We start from the raw sequence: 19,076 nt of genomic DNA, 5'->3' as shown, positions 1-19,076 counted from the left end.
ATAGCTCTATCATATAACCTGGCTGTAGTCTTCATTTCCAGTTGGCTGCAGACTGCATTCAAGTGGTGGAGGGACAAAAGCTACAGGAAAAGTCCAGTTGGAGGTGGTATCTGTAGGAGGTGTCTCAACTTTGAAGTTTCCATTAGAGCTCTAGCCCTTGTATCTCATTCAATATGAACCCTCACTCATAGGCACAAGGCTTTTTCTGATGCTTCTGGAAATTCTTTGAGTGAGGGTTCAAGTAGCTCTCATGAAAGGTGATGTGAGAATAAACAAAAGTCAGATGGTGCTGGAAAATCACAGGCTGAAGCTTGAAAAGCTGTAGGCATTTTATGATTTTCCCATTTCATTACTCATGAGTTTTAGATTTGCAGATAAAATTACAGGTGGAGTTGAAATTAAAAATCCCATTGGACTAGCTCCTTGTTTTTGATGAAGTGTGAGCCCAGATGAGACTTTTCATTTCAAGCTAATGTTTAGTTACACTCTAATCTAAAATTTGGAAAGCTACACAAAGGGTGAACTGCCAAAGAACTACCTATTTTCCCAAGCAGGAGAACTACTTTCCTGTACACATCAGCAGGCCAAGGAGAAATCTCCAATAAAGCAAAAATATCTTCTAAGTGGGGCTCCTGAGTATGCAGTGTATGGTTTGGACAGTTCTCCAGCTTACCATTACATTTAAAAGCATGCTTTTGTACAGCAGATACATGCAAGCAGTTCATCACTCTTAGAGATATCTGCAGAGGGTTTTGTGATCATAAAATCTTGAACATAGGAAGTTTCTGAACATGCCTTCTGGTGCCAAGGAAGGTAAATGCTTGGGAGCACTGTCTGCCAAGGAATCTGTAGATGCTCTGTTATAGCCAGTGCTTTTAGTATATCTGTTAAATAAATCAATAGATGTTTTAATGAGCAGAGTTGGCATTACTGCATCCTCCTGCATAGAAAAGTCTGTAGGCTTGTAATGATGTGTTGTTTTGTTTTTGTTTGGTTTTATTTTGCTTGTTTGTTTTTGTTTTGTTTTGTTTTGTTTTGTTCTTTTCCAAATCTCTATTGTCCAGCTACAGGGAAAACAAAAAAAAAAAAAAAAAAGGAAAAACAGAGGAAAAAAACTGTTATGGCTCACTGTAACACTAGATGAAATACTCCTGAGTTATCTACAAATTCTTGTAGTCAAAACTAAAACAGGGAGAGAAAGAGGGGAGAGAGAGAACTATTTCTAGCTCTCAGGAAATCTGTAGCCCACAGGATATCTGTACTTACAAGAGAAAATATCTTAAAAGACAAGGTATGGTAGGTAAAATGTCCACCTATTTATTTGATTTCATATGCAACCCAGTCTCACTCATGAGTTCTGTGATATCCCAAACAATCACTCCCCAGAAACCAGGAAGGAAGGTTTCATAGCTATTGTCCTTGAACTTGTTTTCTGTGGTAGTCACCGATTTCTGCAATAGCAGGAGAGCATACACAGGGCTCATCCCACAATCACTTCCACGATTCACATGTATAATTTTCTGATGTCGGCTGCAGCTGGGGGAAATAAGAACTGTCAGGTTAAAGGAGTTAACTTTTCTCAGGTTAAAATGAGCAGTAAGTAAAGTCTGTACGAAGTGGAAATTCTTATCCATGTACAATAGACTAGGATGAGTAAGGATATAAAAGCCAGTTTGAGATCTGAGTCCTGTGCCTAATCCAAGCACTTCTGTGTCCCATCAATGGCTTTGCCGTTTAGACTTGCTCCTCACCATGCTCTGTAGGCACATTCTCCATCACTGGTAAAACTTGACACTCGTGGTGGATTGAGGTGACACAGAATACAGCAGTTTCACACAGAGAGGTGTGTTCTGGTGCCGGAGCCACACGACAGCGACATCTTTCTCTCAAGTCAAGTATTTAAAAAAGAAAAAAGATTGAAATTTTGGCAACATGAACAACAACGACAACAACAACAACAAAAAGGCCTGGATCACAGGTGTTTAGACACTGATATTGTATTTCTGAGCGTGTGAGGAACAGAGGCATGGGATTTTTCTCTGTCCTGTATGAGCATACCTTCCTCTGCAATCCTCAAGCACTGAGACAGCAGTTCTGTTCACACAAATGACTCGATGTACTACTACATGTCTGACATATATCTGCCATTAAAAGCATTTGCTGGTAAAAGCTAGAATTACCAGTGAGAGAGCCGTGCTGAAAAGCTTTAAGTGTGGGCAAGCTCTTAGCTCCAAGTTATCAGTAGACATCACTACGGTAAACCCATTGAAATAGTTAAATTATTCTGATTTTCAAGGTCAGGAAACGGTGAAACAGTGGAACTGTTGCAGGAAAGCATATTTTACATAATGCTCTTCTCAGCCCTGAACCAAAACCTCTCAGAATAGCCTGGAGGAGATCAGAGTCTTTCATCCGCTTCCAAGAGAGTCTGGAAACACTCACATTTAAATTTGCTAACCATCCTTTAACCTTTATTCCTGTTTCATTCCATCGACTGTGGTCTCTCCACATGCAATTCCTTCCTGTTTATTGGTTTTCTTTCTTTTAATAAAAGTTGGGGATGGCTGTGATGCCTTCCCCCGGACTCAGTCACTTGATAAAGGATTTGCTATGAGCCCAAGCACACCGCTGCTAGCTGCCACTGGTACTGCTCCTATTGACATAGGAACCTGCTACGCATTTCTCAGTAGGTGTGAAATCCTCTCATGTCACGCTTATTGCCTATATTAGTTATTGCTTATTGCCTATACCTGCTGCCCCGGGAGCACGATCCTCGCTTTGCCTCCTCTCTCCCTGCGCAGCCTCGGGCAGGACTCCTATTGCCTCAGAACAATAAAAACACAAAACTGACAAAACCTTCTGTCTTCATAAAGCCTTCATAAAGTCTCAGCTTTTGGTCCCTCATGCAATTTCAATTCCAGCCTTAAAAGTGGGGAAGGGAGCTGGTTTTAGAGCAGTATTGATCCTCCAGGGCAGGGGACAGGTCTGCAGTGGGACAGAGGTGACAAGCGCTGGCAGGTCCCCAGGGTGTCCCTACACCCAGAGGTGCCAACGCCACCTTCAACCTGTCTGCTCTGTTTGCCCATTTCACTGAAATGCCCTGAAATGGTTTTCCTCTCCTGCTTTGCAGCATCACAGCAATGGGGAGCATGACTCCAAAAACACGCCAATAATCACAGATTTCTCCCTGCAGTGTTGATGGGGAAACCAGTGGTAAGATCAAGAGAGGTACCCGGGTATCGGTAAAATAAAAGAGGAGCTGGTACATCTGTGAGCCACACAGCTAACCCAGGAGAGGGAATGATTTCAGAGCACTTCCCAAGTGAAAAAAAAATATTTTAATATGAGCGGTACATTTTTGACGCTTGACTGGTATTTGCAGTCTTTAAACCTTTTAATAGAAAAGTGCTTAATCTTCTTAATGAAGTCATTACTTGCTGAGACCCTAAGTTTACTACTGGAAAACAAGAAGATAGTGAAGAGAAAGTCTTGTCCTGTCCCCTCCCCAGGGTACGACCAGGCACCGAGGGGCGGCCGAGCTCCCATCCCCGCAGCTGGCACAGCGCTGGTCAGCAGTGTGCCCAGCTCACGAAGCAAGCTGCCAGGCAGCACGCCAGGAGGCATTCGGCTTGGTTTTCTTTCTCAGGTAGCACTGCCCTGCCAGGCTAACAGAAGTAAAAAATAATTAAAGGGCAGCGGGATATTTGATGGCTGAGCTGCCACTGAATGTGTACGAGGCGCATCGCTCTGCAGAAAGGGTTGCCACCTCTTAACACGGCTGCTGCTTCTGGTTAACCAGCTTTTCAAGCATGCTGGCACTGTTGCTGTTGCCAGTGCACTTCAGTTCCGCTCGTAATGTTTTGCACGTTCGCGCACACACAGGGACACTGCCCTGTGGTGCTCACCGCAGGAAAGGATGAAAGAAGGCAAGATGGTGACAGGGAGCGGGAGAAAGCGTTTCCTTGTGGAATCAGGCAAACAGCAGCAATGTCATGTACCCTGTAATTAGCAGCGCTCCCTCTCACTTGGGTGTGCTCGTCGGTTCTGCAGCCTGGGTTTGTCCAGCAGGTGGGAAAGCAAGAGTGAGGAAGGAAAGGGCAGGCAGGGTCCAGCTCAGACCCGCTGTGACCCAGCACCCATCAGCAGCCACGTCCCACGGCATGCAAAAAGAGGGGCACCCAGTTCAGGGAGCTCTGGGGCTGGGCTGGGAAAACCCAGCCTTATTTCAGTGCCTCTCCCCCGATCAGGCAGGGACTGCTGTTGTGTCCTGTGTTTGCCGTGGGAAGCTCTGGGAGCTGGATGTGCCCGTTGTAAGCTGTGTTTGCCATGGGAAGCTGAAAGCCAGGAGGGAACCAGCTCCAGCTCCTGCCCAGGCACTTTCCAAGGTCGCCCCAGGCAGCAGAGGCTTTGCTTTCAGTCGAGCCAAGCACACTGTCTGCAGGCTGACCTATAATTAAAGACCTGCAGTTTCCTACTTACCTACTCTTAAAACATCTGTAAGCATAATTACAGTGCACCATTTAAACAGCTTAATATGAGGCAGGCACTCTTCTTCACTGGGAGATGGCTTTTAAGGGCTGGCTGCAGGGTAGGCTCTGCAGAGAAGGCCAGGAGTGCACCCAATTATCTCTCTGCTGGCAGCTGCTGTACTTAAACTTACATTTTCATAGGGGGACACGAGGCTTTTTGTTTTGCTTCATGATGACTCCCATCCCTATTAATGCTTAATTCTCCATGCACCTCTTTAAAAACTAAGGATCCAGCCTTGAGCTTGGACTCCTGCTACCCAATTAACTGCGAATAATGCTACGGAGCCCAGTGCCGTCTCCTTACGTCTTCCCTCCTCATTACCTTGATGGGTGCTGACAGCACTCTGTGTTAGCTGAGAAGTATATTTAATATCTGTTTTGCAGGAATTACTCCACTTTTGCCAAAACACATGCTGTTTGCACTGATCATGGTGTCTGTGGTGTAGCAAAGGGTATTCAGAAAGAGACTGAGAGTGATTCCTGGCCAAAGCACAGCTCACATGTCCACAGCCTTCAGCTGTCCTGCGCCTTGCTGCACAGTGGTGGTGGGGGCTATGTGATGTCTGCGTTTGCCTGAGACACACTTCTCATTTGGGGGATTTTTCAGACTGGAAAAAGAGATTAAAAAATCAAATCAATGATGTCTAAAAATCTGAGCTGTTTCCCAGGGACTTTATGTTTTTAACTGGTTTTCTTTTTTTTTCTTTCCTGCTTGCCTGAATCAACACCCAATCTCAGCTATGCCTCTCCTGTGGTATTTGCAACCTCCAGAGGCAATCACGGCCTCTGATCTGTGGTGTCTTTGCAATGTAGTGCCCAAAACTGGGGACCCCATGTGGGGATCATTCTGGGGAGGAAGGAACCAAAGTTTCTCAAAATAGGAGTCCAGTTTGAATTCCAAATGGAAGGACTGGATAGCCCACTTATCTGTTGGATAGTCTGGGTGATCCCATGAAGGTTAGAGGCTCTGCAGTGTCCCCCATGTCCCCTTTTCCTAGAGAAGGCACCGAAGGCACTGATATACATGAAAGTAAAATGTGGAACTGAAAAGTTTTCTGCCATTACACACAGTCTGAGAGTTGTTTTTTTTTGTTGTTTTTTTTGTTTTTTTGGGGGGGGGGGAGGGGGTGGTGAGAAAAGAGAAGAGCAACTGCCTGAATAAGGAACTGGCTAGATGGCTAGGAAGAGCAATTTTTATGAACAAAGTATTGCCATGCAAGAAGAGGTCAAATCTGGGCTGGAGAAGAAGTACAGTGAGAATTAAGTTCAGAGATGTTAGATGCTAATATGCACGAGCATAAAAAGGAGAAGACACAGATGGGCAGAGGAGCGAGGCCGCTCACATTTCATGCTGCTCCTTCTCATTTGCCTGCTAGGCGGTGAGTGCTAGAGGAGCTAAACTTTGGGATTGCAGTTCTCCAAGCAGATGAGCACAACATATCCCCCTGCACCCAGGCAGCGTAGGAGCATTGGTTTGGATTTGTGGTTTTTTGTTCGTCTCTCACGATAACAACCCCCCCGGTAATAGCTTATCCCCTGGGGACTGCGCAGACTTCCTGTGATGAGCCCTCTCTTGCATCTGCTTCCCCACGTCACAGCCGAACCCTCATCATCACAAGAACAAATTGCGTAACCCAGTCCCCGGAAAAGTCATTTTTGTCCAGCTGCTCGCTCCTGGCTGCATGTGACCCGGGGATCTTATCGACTACGCACCCACCGCCCACACAACCTCCGCCACCGCAGTCACTGGCCCCGCTTTGAGCAAAGGTCCTGCTGGCACCATCCCCACCAAGTGAGTCATGCCTGAGGTGAGATGGCCTCCTTGCAGCTCTCTGTCGCTAAACCAGAGCCCTCACAGGACAGTATCAGGGATCCTGAGGCTTTCAGCACCTCTGCTCTTCTGCGTTTTCAATATACACGATGCCCCAGTGGGCCAGCTTTTGTTCTTAGTGAATCTTTGAGGTCTCATCCAGGCCACCTGCTACAGCACGGTGACATTCCATGGCATCAATGGTCAGGAAATTAAAAACTGGGCCAGACGGTCCTGGTGCTGGCTGTCCAGCCTCTCTTCATGCTCTTCTGCCCCTGGCAAGGACAAACTTCTCTCCCACTTCAGGTGACCAACACTCACCAAAGAGTTCAGGTTTAGGCTTCAGTGGGAGATAAGGATGGTGGAAACAGCCCAGGGGAGAAATTTCTCTCCTTCAATTGTATGGAGAGCTTAAAGCATGAGTTTAAATACAAATAAATGTTTCATATCTGAAGCTAAATTAGACATAGGTTGTTTGCAACCCATTATGTTTGCTTTGTCCCTACACACCAAAGCCTCAAAGCGTACGTTAAGGATGTCTTTGTCCCCTGGAGTTTGGAATATCAGAACTTTCATCCCAGTAGTATTACTAAGAATATTTCTGTATAGCCTTGCATTAAGTAAATGTAAATTTATTATATTGCACTGAAAGATTCAGACTATCAGAAATGACACTCTCCTGTGTCTGATGGTGAGCCACGTTTCAATGCATTCTTCCAAATAACAGAATATAGAGAGATTTTATTTTCATCCTAATCAAATTGGGACGCTTTTTCATCTAATTATTTTTTGCCTGTAAGACCTGCAAAGGCTAGAAAGCACCTACATACATTTATCTAAATAACTGAAGTAGCATTTTGTGTGGATTCTGTTTGGAAGCAGATGGTTAGGAAGACAGGACTTTGCAAGCATTTAAAAAGTATTTATTATAACAAATGACATATAAATAAGACATACTTAATCTCTTGCTGTATTCCTGCAAGATCTGAATTCTGTTGTGGTTCAAACTACAGGAAAACAAGATTTTTCAGAAGAAGACAGTGTGTCTTCTTCATCTCCTACTATGATTAGAGTCAGAAGCATTTTTTAAATCAACTTTTCATTTTACTAATTCGTTAAACATTAATTTTCTCTGAAAATATTTTTCTGTGTCAATTAGCCCATAATAAAACAGGATACCCTGCAGATATAATCCAGTTGCTGCTCCCAGGAAAGACATCTAACAGTTTCAATATAGGTTTGGACAACAAGTGGTCTGAATCTGCTCCTGTACCTGTTTCTGTCACACTGAGTGACCTTAGGTAAGTCAATCTCTGAAACTCAGACATCCTCCTTGAAAAATAAGGATAAATCCCTCCTACCTCACAGGTAAGTTACACCCTCCAACCAAATAAGGTGAGCAGATATCAGTTTGAAGAACAGCAAAGAAATACCCATAAAAGAGCAAATTCAATCCCTCAGACTCTGGAAAAAAATCAGTATTGATCTCAATATCTAAGAAAAGCAGAAGGGAACTTTGTAAAAGCAGAGAACTGCATAAACATCAGTAGCAATATATTTTCATAAAATGCTTTTTTTCAAAGATCTAAAGAGAACATCCTCTGCAGATTTTTTTGTTTTGTTTTGTTTTGTTCTATGATTCACGTTGTAAAAGGCTTATTTGCAAGCCTTAAAGAGCAACTTTGCTCTATTTGCATGGTTTCTTTCAGCTATATATGAAGAAAGAATTATCATCCACCAATCTTTTTTGGCCATCTTTAATCTGGGAGCTGCAGTGATCCACAGGGTGTGCCACCTACATTCTGCTGTAGTAGGAACAATGCTCAGTTTTGCTAGGGATCTGGGGGCTTCATCATTAAACAAGATAACATTAGCAAAAGGTTAATACTTTTAGCTTATCCAAGCACTGAGGGCAATTTCCTAATAAAGACATTCTGAGGCAAGGGTAAGACACCTGTGCCTGCCCATGAGAAGGGGCATTGAGAGTGATGAGACTGAGAGCACACAGGCAATGAGACCATGGGTGCACTGAACGTTCACAAGGGAGATTGTTGTGGCTCGTAGGAAACCGTGAGAAGAGAGGAACAAAAAGATGAGGAGAAGAGTGACTGAAAGCCTTGATGGTACAAACATACACAAAAAGACAAATTTCAGCAGTAGAACATATACAGAAGCAGCTAGATTAAGATGTGGATCAGTTTTGTTTAGGGAATGAGTTGGCCGTCAGATGGACTTTTAGCCTGTACATAGAAATCAGTTACTTTATGAAAAGGAAGCTGGAGAATAGGAATAATTTGGGAACAATTGCTTGAGGACTTTGAACTATCCAGGTTAATTGTAGCTCTAATAAATTTTTATGTTATTGTGCAACAGTTTATTACAAAAATCCTTCTATGTAGCTTTGAACATATGCAGAAACTGCTCAGTAGAATATTTTATCAAGAAAAAAAAAGATACTGAATATGAATTGTCTCTGAAATACAGATGTTATTAGAAGGGAAATCATATCATAATATGTGATTCTACCATGAACCAATGGATTAAGTTTCCCCAGCCAATGACCCCAACTGGGAAGTGATTAATACAGCTCACATGCATGGAGATCATTCACTCCAGCGCCTGGTGGCCAGAGGGTGAGCTCTGACACCAACAGCCACCACTTGTGGCATGGCTGGTTCCCTCAGCAGTTTGCTCAGGGCCAGCCTGATAATGTAGTAAAGATTTCTGAACATGGTAACTTCTTTCCTCTTGGCAGAGTTAAAGTCATTCCTCTTCCTGACCAGTCCAGAGAGATTTTATTCATGACCACACGTTTCACATTAAATATTGGAAGTTATTGGATTACAGCTCTGCAGTATGAAAGGTCAGCCACAGAGTGGACTCTGAGCAGTTCTGTTTTTGTTACATGTCCACATAAGGATGGGTAATCAGATAATTGCTATGTGTGCTGCTTTTCTACTGATTTCTACTCTTGCAGTTCAAAGTTATGTGTAGTTTACAGCCATATACCAGTGCTCTTGAGAAAACACTTAAAAAAACTTTCTCTAAAGTGAATCTAATATTTCCATTTTCCTTTGGGTCTGAAATGTTCTGTGGCTGTGGAGGTTTCCTTGGAAAGCCGAAGGGGAAAGTAAATTTAATTGGACTGTTTCTTAGTTACCTGACCTTTCACAGTCTGTGTGCATTTGGTCTTTCCAATACTCTAGAATCCTAATTAGCTTCTGCTCTCATAATTATCTTTTTTCTTCCTCGATCCTCCTGCAATCTGTTTGGTTGCTTTCTGAAAGCTAGAGCTGAGGTCCACAAAAAAAATCAAATGGGAGAAAATCTTCAGCCAGTGTAACTTGAACTGTCATTGTCGACTTCATTCTAGCCCAGTATTAAAACAAAAATTTGGAAAATTCAACTCAAAAACTGCAAGTATCATGATTTTTCCATATGTAGTCTTTTAAAGTCTTTGGTAGACAGAGATGTCCTATGCACTTCTTTTGTTTCTCAAAGTTACTGTTATTATGGAAACAGATCAAAAGGACAGTTTTTATTCTTATCTTTGTGTGCAGTAATAGTTTATCATATACTCCAATGGCCTTTCTGTTGTAGCTGGGGCTTAAGCTCTACAAAGGGCAAAACTCATTAATTTTTGACTTAACTGTGCCTTTTATCTTGCTAGTTTTCACAAGCTATTTGTTCCTTTCCAAGATAGCTTCCTCTGAGGAAGCAGATTTTTTTTTTCCTCAGAAATTAAACTCCAGTTCCAACTATAGATAGTTTTATTTCATATGCTAAATTGTCACAATCAAAGGCAGAATCTCTGCTGAACAGGTTTGAAAACATCTGTCTCTTTTCTTTTGACTTTTGAGTCTAATTATCTCACTGCAGATCGTGATTGCTAAGTACGAAATTAAGCTGCCCGACCTCAGCCATCTCGGAGAGCTTGGGGTTTTGTTTTTAGCCCCTTTGTAACTATTTTCCCCACAGCCTTAAATCATGCTGAAATGGAAACAGTAAAAATATGTACCCAGAGAGCAGTCCACATGTGCTGGCACTTTGAAACACCACCACAGGAATTTCTTGCTGTGTATTACAAGAACCGGCCTCTTTCTGCAGAAACCAAGGGCTGTGAAGGACTCTGGTATTTCGAAGAGCGATGGAAAAGTTACAGCCATGGGGAGACCTTTGGAAGCAGCCAGTCCGCACAGGCAAGGGATATAGGACTACCCGTGTCAGCCCATTTTTAACACTTAGGATCAAAAGGGTGTAGGAACAAAATACACAATGGACGATGGAAAAAGGATTAAAATGTTACGCAGATGCTAGCAGGGAGACGTGGAGCTCCCGGTGCTGCAGAAAGCTGCAGCTGAATGTTTATTCTGTAAAAGTCTGCCCCGTGATGAATGGAATATTTCTGATCTGCCACGTCTGTGGCAGTGGTCACAGGGACTTTGAAAGCCCAGGTCTGATTCCCTGCTCTCTGTCTTCAGCATGTCACCCACATCCAGGTCTGCAAAGCGATCCCCACAGGTCTCACAGGACGGATCTCTCTCTCTCTGCGATTCACTCCCCATCCATAAAACGAGGGCTAGGAGCTATGTGACGGGAAATATATTAGGAGCCTGTGAGTCTGAGGTAGCATGGATAGAGACTGAAGAACAAAAGGAGGTAGAAGGAGGTTTCTTTGTTAAACAGGGAGGGGGATGCCATGATCTCCAGTTTCCTCTGCCGATGAACCCATCACTCCTATCATTTTTGTTAGAGAGCGTTGCTTCACCTTGGCTGCCTGTTTTGAGGACAGGTGCTCTGCTTGGCAAGGTTATCCCCAGAAAGTTCAATGAGAATGGTTTGAAAACATGTCAATCTGAGACAACAGGCTTTTTATTTCTTCTCGCTTTTCTCCCATAGGACCAGAAGTATCTGAAGGGCAAGCCCCAGGAACGGACACTGTCCCTATACCGTGTACAGCGAGTTCCAGCCTGCTCCAGCTTCACACCCACAGCCCAACCCCTTCTCCTTCCTCGCCTGTCTCTGTGCCAGGTAATGTCTAACACGTACACCCACGCTGAGGAAGGAAAAAAAAAAAAAAAAAAAAAAAGAAAAGAAAATAACAACAGTGAATCACAGTGAACCAACCAATCTTTCCATAGAGATTGGAGAAGTCTAGAGGGACCGCTGTTATTTCTATTTCCAGACAGCTTGGTAAGGAGTGCAGATGGGGGTGGGGATGAGGACCAGGTGAGACTGAAGGTTCAGAAGACGGGAGGGAAATCCTGCAGGAGAAAAGGATTTGCTCCTTGCAGGCAATCCAACCAATGTCGTAGATGGAGGGTCAGTCAGGGCTGGGATTTCCAGGTGTTGGGCTCTGCAAAACTGCAGCAATATTTTCCAGATAAGTGCATTTCTCAGGTGAAGGCACATGGCAGCAACACTCCTTATTCCAGTCAACAGACAACTGACGTTTTTCTGTACTGCTTGATTTGTACATCCTGAACTGTGCCTTGGGAACCAGAAAAGACTTTCTGCCATGGAAAGAAAAAATAATAAATGCTAATAAAGGGTGAAGTCAGCTGAAAAACCAGCTTCCTCTGTAAGTGATGGATGGTTCTTGGTTGTAAAAGGTGAGGGGAGCCATTCATTAGTGCTACTTCTTATGTTGCGTTCTTTGTTTTAATTAAGTAAATTACAGACACTGCTGTATAAATGGAAATTTCTGGTATCATATCTTCAATACGTTAATAATGTGCACCACTGGTCTTTAGGATATTAAAGAGCCTGTGTCAGACGTACTTTATGGGAAAGCAGACCTGAGCATAAAGAAATGGCACAGCCCTGGTGAGACCTGGTGTGTCGGGGCATCGTGTTGCTTTCAGTTTGTAAATGAGATTTGCACATGCTCTACTTCTGATACATAACGCAGGAGTACATACACATAAACTTTTTCTAATCCCATGTGTGGTTTAAGGAAGTCACTAGCAGCATTACATGATGTCATCCATACCTTTTGAGTGAGTCTGGAGAGACTTTAGTGTTTTTACTAAACTTAGACTATTTGGGGGCCCCTCTGGAGACACTCAGGCAGGTCAGACTGCTTCGCTACAGCTCCACACCTCGAGGTGCGTGGGTCTCAGGTGCTGCACACAGCCTGCAAGCAGGAGTCAAAGCTTCTTTATCCCTTCCTCTCTCCAGCATGTCCCCCCAGAATCCCCAGGCATCCTCCTGTTTGCACAAAATGTCACTTCAGTCTCGGACAGCCTTCCCTTGGGCTCACATCATGGTGCTATGATCACACGTACAAGATGCAGGCTCTGCTGCTAGCCCTGCCTCTGAACAAATGCCTGGAGAGCTAACCACAGCCCTGGTTGTGATTTTGGGAAAGGAGATCCCATACTGTGTGTGGTTTAACATTGCTATGTTTAGCATTTTCTTTTAAGCTACGTAATTATAGACAAGCCCCATGATACTTTGGACTAGAGGTTTGGGATTTTCTTTTCAATGATCTTTTGGGCTCATCTTTACAGAGAAGTTGCTAATTTATATTTTAAACCAGAAGCTGTCTTCAACAGGTCTCAAGTACAAAATAGCAGTGTCTGCATGTCATTACGTGATCTTGCTTTGCAGATAAAACAAATCCTGCTTTAATGGAGTGCAGGGGTGATCAAACCCCACCTGCAGAGGATGAGGACAAGGATGAAGAGGAGGGTGAGGAGGGTTGCTTGGCAGCTGTTTCCCTGGCTGCAGGGAGCACGAGCCCCCACAAACATGATGCTCGAAAGAAAGGTGGGAAGAGCAGAGATGTAGCACGTGGCCCATCTCCAGCTGAGTCCCATCTCACCTCCAGGAGTTGCTGCTTCACAGGAAAGCAGGAATCTCCCAGGGGAGTTTAGCCTTCAGGGCGATGTGTGGCTCCACATCTGCCCTACCCTGGTACTTTCTCCATGCCAAGTGCCACAGCCACTGGCACGCTTACACAGCTGAGCTGAGAGGAGGGCTAAAAATAACAGGCAGGAGACCTATAGTATTTCAAAACACTTCAGTGACAATCACAAATTATGATTAATGATGTTCCTGCTGTGAAACAATTTCCAAAGATGAGTGTCTTAAATTACTGGACAGGCCAATGTTTGGATGTAGGCCTCTAACAGAAAGCCTCAAGTCAATAAAAGAAGCAACCTCACTACTCACCAATTAAAAATACAAATACCAATTTACCCTATGAGCAAGCCTTGGACATCCCATGTTAATTGTTTAAAATCCTCTTATTGCCTGCTCCTTTCTGTAGCTCTGCATTTCATAATTTAAGCTAGTTACAACATTAATTTAATGAAGTCATCACCTTTACTGCCATGGAGCTTCTGCCTAGCAAATAAAGCAATGTCCTCTCACTGATTATCCCTTACCACTTCCCTTCATTTTCCCCAGAAACCATAATCCCAGCTAGTTTAGGAGGGTAGTGTAAGTGAGCATTGGCCTAACAGAACCGCTTTCTGGAAGGAAGAGTGTAAAGGAAAATCAGCAGAGTGGTTTATAGCTTGCAGCCAAAGCCAGTGGCTTAACCAACTTATCTGCTCAGGTATCACAGAGAAAGTCAGGAGATTAAAGACTGAGAAGGCTAGAATAATTTTCTATAAAAATCGTCTAGGGATAACCAGAATTATTTAAGTGGAAGGGTAGTACAAGATGAAATGGATATATATATAGGTCTTGAATACATTTGAGGGTGGAATTGGGTTTCTAACCACTGTGCTGAAATTCTGAAACCCTCCCTCAGACCCCATGGTTGAGGAAGGAACCTAAACTGTTTAAAGATGGATCTTGGCAGCTCTCTGGGTGGCAGCTGGTAACAGAACAGAAGGAATCCTCAAGTTAGTAATTAAAGGCCCTGAAGGGTGGTTTTCCCTGTGAGAGGTTGAAAGGAGATTTGCTGAGTAACTGTTAATGAATTTGATTGCACCGTATTTATGCCATTAATTAATTCGGTTCTTCTGACCTCCCAGTGATTGCCTGACAGACCACAAGAACTTTTTGACTTGAGGGGTTTTTCTTGACTTCTTCCAAATCAGCAGAGGCTGCTCACACTTTGAGCTGGGACGCTGGGAGTGGTGAGATGCCACCCCCACTTGCATTCAGAAATCTCTTCAGGAAGCAGAAGGTGCAGTTTGCAGAAGATCAAAGTCATCCCAGCCACCAGACCTGAGCTCAGGAACGTGCACCCCTCCAGCACTGCCCTAGAGCCCTGCCAGGGAGGGAGGGAGGTCCATGCTGGTTGTCAAATGGGCATCGCACACCCCAACTGCTCAGCTGCTGCGGGCATCCTGGGACACAGACACGGGCTTCGTCCTCTTCCTTCAGGATGCTGGCTTTAAGGCCTGACCATAACAATTTTTACTGATCATAACAGGTTTTTTTTTTTCATAAAGCCTTAAGAAGCTCACAGAAAGTGTAATTTCCAGCTCCTCTGCATTCCACTGTAGGTGAATTGCTTCCAGCAGACTAGCCACTGGAAGACAAACATCTTAATTACATCAGTTTTATGATGTATTTTATTTAAAAGAGTCTTTCATTTTCACTTGGTATCCAGGAGTTTTACTATTATGTTGATCTTGCAAGAAATAAACAGTATTTACAGGACACAGGAACTTTAATTATCCATTGCCCTATAGTCAAGACTATCCCAGCATAGAAAAAATCCAAGGAGAAAAGGTGCAAAGAAATAGAAGGAACATAGTCTTACATTATTAAAATATAAAAAATAAAATAAAATATAAAAAATAAAAATAAAAACCTACTGTAGACATTATTTTATCCTTTTCCTTTGGAGCTATTAATCTCCGCGGAGCTGTATCACTTCACTAAGTTTCTGGGAGAGGACTTGGCAAATCTGAAATGAATTCCAGGCCTCAGATAATGAAAAAGGCTGCAGGAACATTTGCTTACAAAAAGTAATGTCCAAAATGCTGCTTAGAATTTTTTTGTTTTTTTTAAAAGCCACAGAGAAGTCAGACCTGCCCTGAGTGAGGTTAGACTGAAGACTATTTATAGAATTTCCATAAGACTTTGTAAGGGTTGCTGAAAGTTCATTGCAGGGAGTATCTGCTCTTTTCAGCTTCCAGCCTTCTTAACAATCCCAAGTTAATAAACTTTAGGAAAGTACGGGCTTTGCTTCCCTGTACAGCTTGTACTCTTCAAGCCTTGCATAGATGAAGCCTTAACATAAATTACAAACTACGTATATAAACTGACAGCTCACTGACATTACTAAACCATTATATTTTTATTAGATAAAATCTGAGAATGTTTCTTATTTTCTCAGATATTAAGATGTCTACAATTTGTTTAATATATAACAGAATTAAATCAATTAGTACCTTGCTGTGAGCAAAAAAATATAATCATCTGAACATGGGACGCAAGAGGATCAGTGTTACAAGATCAACATCTAAGAGCAGAAGCACGGTATTAGATATCCTGCCCCTGAAAATCTATTGAAAGTTGCTTTTCAAAACTCAGTATGAAAAGAATTGATCTTGAGGTGGACCAAAAGTGTAAGGAAAATATGAAAATTGATAAAAGTTTTTCTTTCATCCTTACTGTGCATACTTGGTAATTTTGTGTTCTCCTTCCATAATCTGTATTTACTCCATTTACATTCAAGGGTTCTTTGCTGGATTTTTGCTGCCAATTTCAGTATGTTAATGCAATTCACACAACTATTTTATTGGTTTTATTCTGCGCCATATGAAGGCCAGCAATTTGAACCCTCTAGGATTTATACTTGTCTTTTTAGGAGACTTCAGAGATGTGTGGTTTTTGATAAAAGATATCTTAGTTGTTATTTTCGCTTCTAATAAGATCTGTGCTTTCAAATTATATTTTCATTTTCACAACAGAGGCTCATTTTGGCTCTTGAGTTTTGATTACAACATGCCAGAAATCCTGTGTTTTCATAATACCAGATAAAAAAAACATACATTTTAAGCATTTTTCAGCAACCAAGTGTGAAAAGTTGAAGGAATCTGTTAACATATTGATTGCTTTGAGCACTGCTTTAAATTAGCTTTCTGTTCCTCTCCATATGGTTTCCCATTAAATTTAAATAAATTAAAGTTCAATTATCTGGAAGAGAGGTGCAGAGTCCTTCTCAAGCTGCCGGATGAATTATCTCCCAGCCTCCTCTGTCAGAAATTCATCAGGACTTCTGCCTTTGGGTATTGTGTATGCCACTACAACCAACCACCTTTAGCCAAGATTTCCACACTGGTGCCAAGCACACTTTCAGAAATAGCCCTGTGATTGGAAATGACTTTCTCTCTGCACTATTATGTGAGTCATCCCTGTAAGAAAAAAAAATAAATAAAAGAAAAAGTTCATCAACTGGAGAGGCTCTGCTTTGACACACACAACAGTTTTCAGTCTGCAGAGATACAGCAGACATAAACAGGGGGATACGCTGCAGATGGCGTCTTTCGTTCTGGAAATAAAACATGCAGCGTGTGCCTGCCGTCGGGTGCTCAGCACGCGGGGGGGTGGAGGACGATGAGTAGCACCCCTGCCATTCACACAATTAGGTTAAAAAAAAAAATCCATTTCCATCTGGTGCTTGTTTGGGACAAAGGTATTTTGCAGGGGCTTTAGAATAATGCCTGGAGGCTATGGGATGAGTGTTGGATGTCCTCTTTGAACACACAACGTGTCACCTGTTGGCTCCACGTCCTTGAACAGGGATTGCAGTTCCTGCCCACAGCACAGCACCCTGGCACCAGCCCCGCATGGGAAGCCTGGGAAGCCATCTGATCAAGGAAGGAAGGAGGAAACTCCGTGCCAGATTCGGTGCTCTCATTCTTTTTTACATTCTTCTTTACGCAGAGGAGCATAAAACATATCCATCCTGCAGTTTCTGTCAGTGGTAGAGATGAACCCTGAAGGCAAAAACTCCTCATTATAGTCACTGCCTGCAAAGTCACATTCTCCTTACCAAAAAAAAAAAAAATGTATCAAAAGTAAGAAGACCGTAATGGGGACATGATCAACAAGGAAAACCCAGCCTTGGTGAGCTGAAGAAGCTGGATGCCATGGTGGCTGCAAGCCCTGAGCTGGGGCATTGGGCTGGGGGCACACTGGGATAAAGCTGGGCCCAGCTGATGGGGAGAGCTATGACCTTCTAGAAGCCATCGGGAAAAGCATGGTTTTGAGTGTTTGGTCCTGGGCTGATGGAAAGCATCAATTTTCCTCTTTCCTCTGCTTAAATTGTGACTCTGTGCCTTAAAAGTCTGTGCCCTCCCATAAAACCTGACGTGCCACCACCTCCTGGAGACTTACCTCCAGTGGCCCCAGGCGGGTTGTTCCTTTTACTGAACGTGCCATTCATCCGTACCAAGGACTACACAGTTTTACTATGTGAAAATACATTAAATGACTGAATTATTTGTTTTCAAACAACTTGCTGTGCAATCACACAGCGGACAAGAGTCCATGGTGCTTTGCAATTTGCTCTGCACACGTGGCAGCTCAAAAGAAGCCCTCAGCAGACAGGGGTCAATGAACAAAACACCCCTTTTAGCCAGCCTTGGCATATTCACCCCCAAACAAATCAGGAGGGCTATTGTCTATTGTGTCAGGACTCAGTATTTGTTTAAGAGGGAAATTATTCATAGTAATGGGCCTATCCAGTTGATAGTCTCTATTTTTAAAATTCCCAGAGTATGCATTTAATTTGAAGAGATAAGACAATTACAGGGTTTTTATACTAGATTTTATAGCACTATTAAATTTCCCAACAGTGCTGTAAAAAATTAATAAAATCAACTGCTGATATTGTACAAAAATAAAATAAAATAAAACAAACACAGCTAGCATTAAGGGCTAGGGTTTTTTTTTTAAAGGTTTTCCTGCTGCTGCTGTTTCTGCACAGAGAGACAAATGATTTTTGTTCCCTCAAGTTGGTCTCACTTACAGGGCATGGCAGAAACCCAGATGCACTTGGATCCCTCAAAGCTCAGCAGTGAGCAAGGCCATGGGCTGTGAGGCAGGAGGAGAGAAACACATGAGCGATGAGCAATGACCAAAATGCCAGTGCTGCAACAGGCATTGAGCAGTCATTAAGCCACAACCAAATGACGCTCAACGTGGCCAAAGTAGAGCATTGCCTCTTCTGCCCATCACAAATTTAAATTGTGAAGGTGATTTGTCCAGCTGGCACCCACAAGGTCTTAGGATGTGAGAATCTCTGGGCTCACTGCTGCTCCCAAACATCAGTATTCATAGCTTCTCCTGCACCATGTAGATTTATTTAAATTGGGTGGATGGCTGTGCAGAGATGGATGCTGGTCTTTCTGTGTACTCCCGAAAATGAAATTTTCCGTTCTTGTAATATAGTGCTAAAAGTCTAACTCAGATGTGCAAAAGCACCTCCGAGGTAGAAGCTGTCTAAATCATGCATTGCAAATTCCCTGTTACATTACTGGGGGAAAAAATCCTTTCACATTGCCTCACTCAAGCTGCTTTAATCAATAGTTATCAGTCATTTCATTTCCCTTGATAAGTGCTTCTTCCCCTGAAACCTTACTGCTTTCTACAGATGAGATGTTTTCAACCTCTACTTGGAACAGAACTTATTCCCTCCAGTGTAATTTTCATTTTAACCTTTCCTCAATGGCCTAGAAATAATAAATTGCTAAAATTACTTTAATAGATTAGAAATTTAAACCTCTTAGAGATAACCACCTCAACAATGTTACGACTCAGTG

General features: G+C 42.9%; 1 long non-coding RNA gene across 1 annotated transcript; it reads left to right on the top strand.

Moving 5' to 3' along the window:
* Window positions 1-5,652: 5,652 nt before the first annotated feature.
* LOC136791261 (uncharacterized) lies at window positions 5,653-18,060 on the top strand. The gene is made up of 3 exons (XR_010832880.1): window positions 5,653-6,337; window positions 11,239-11,370; window positions 12,952-18,060. It is a non-coding gene; the product is annotated as an uncharacterized lncRNA (long non-coding RNA).
* Window positions 18,061-19,076: the final 1,016 nt, after the last annotated feature.

Source organism: Anser cygnoides, chromosome 7 (genome assembly GCF_040182565.1).
Source record: "Anser cygnoides isolate HZ-2024a breed goose chromosome 7, Taihu_goose_T2T_genome, whole genome shotgun sequence".
Classification (NCBI taxonomy): domain Eukaryota; kingdom Metazoa; phylum Chordata; class Aves; order Anseriformes; family Anatidae; genus Anser; species Anser cygnoides.
The sequence above is the reverse complement of the archived record's forward strand: the minus strand, read 5'-3'. Positions and strand labels throughout refer to the sequence as shown.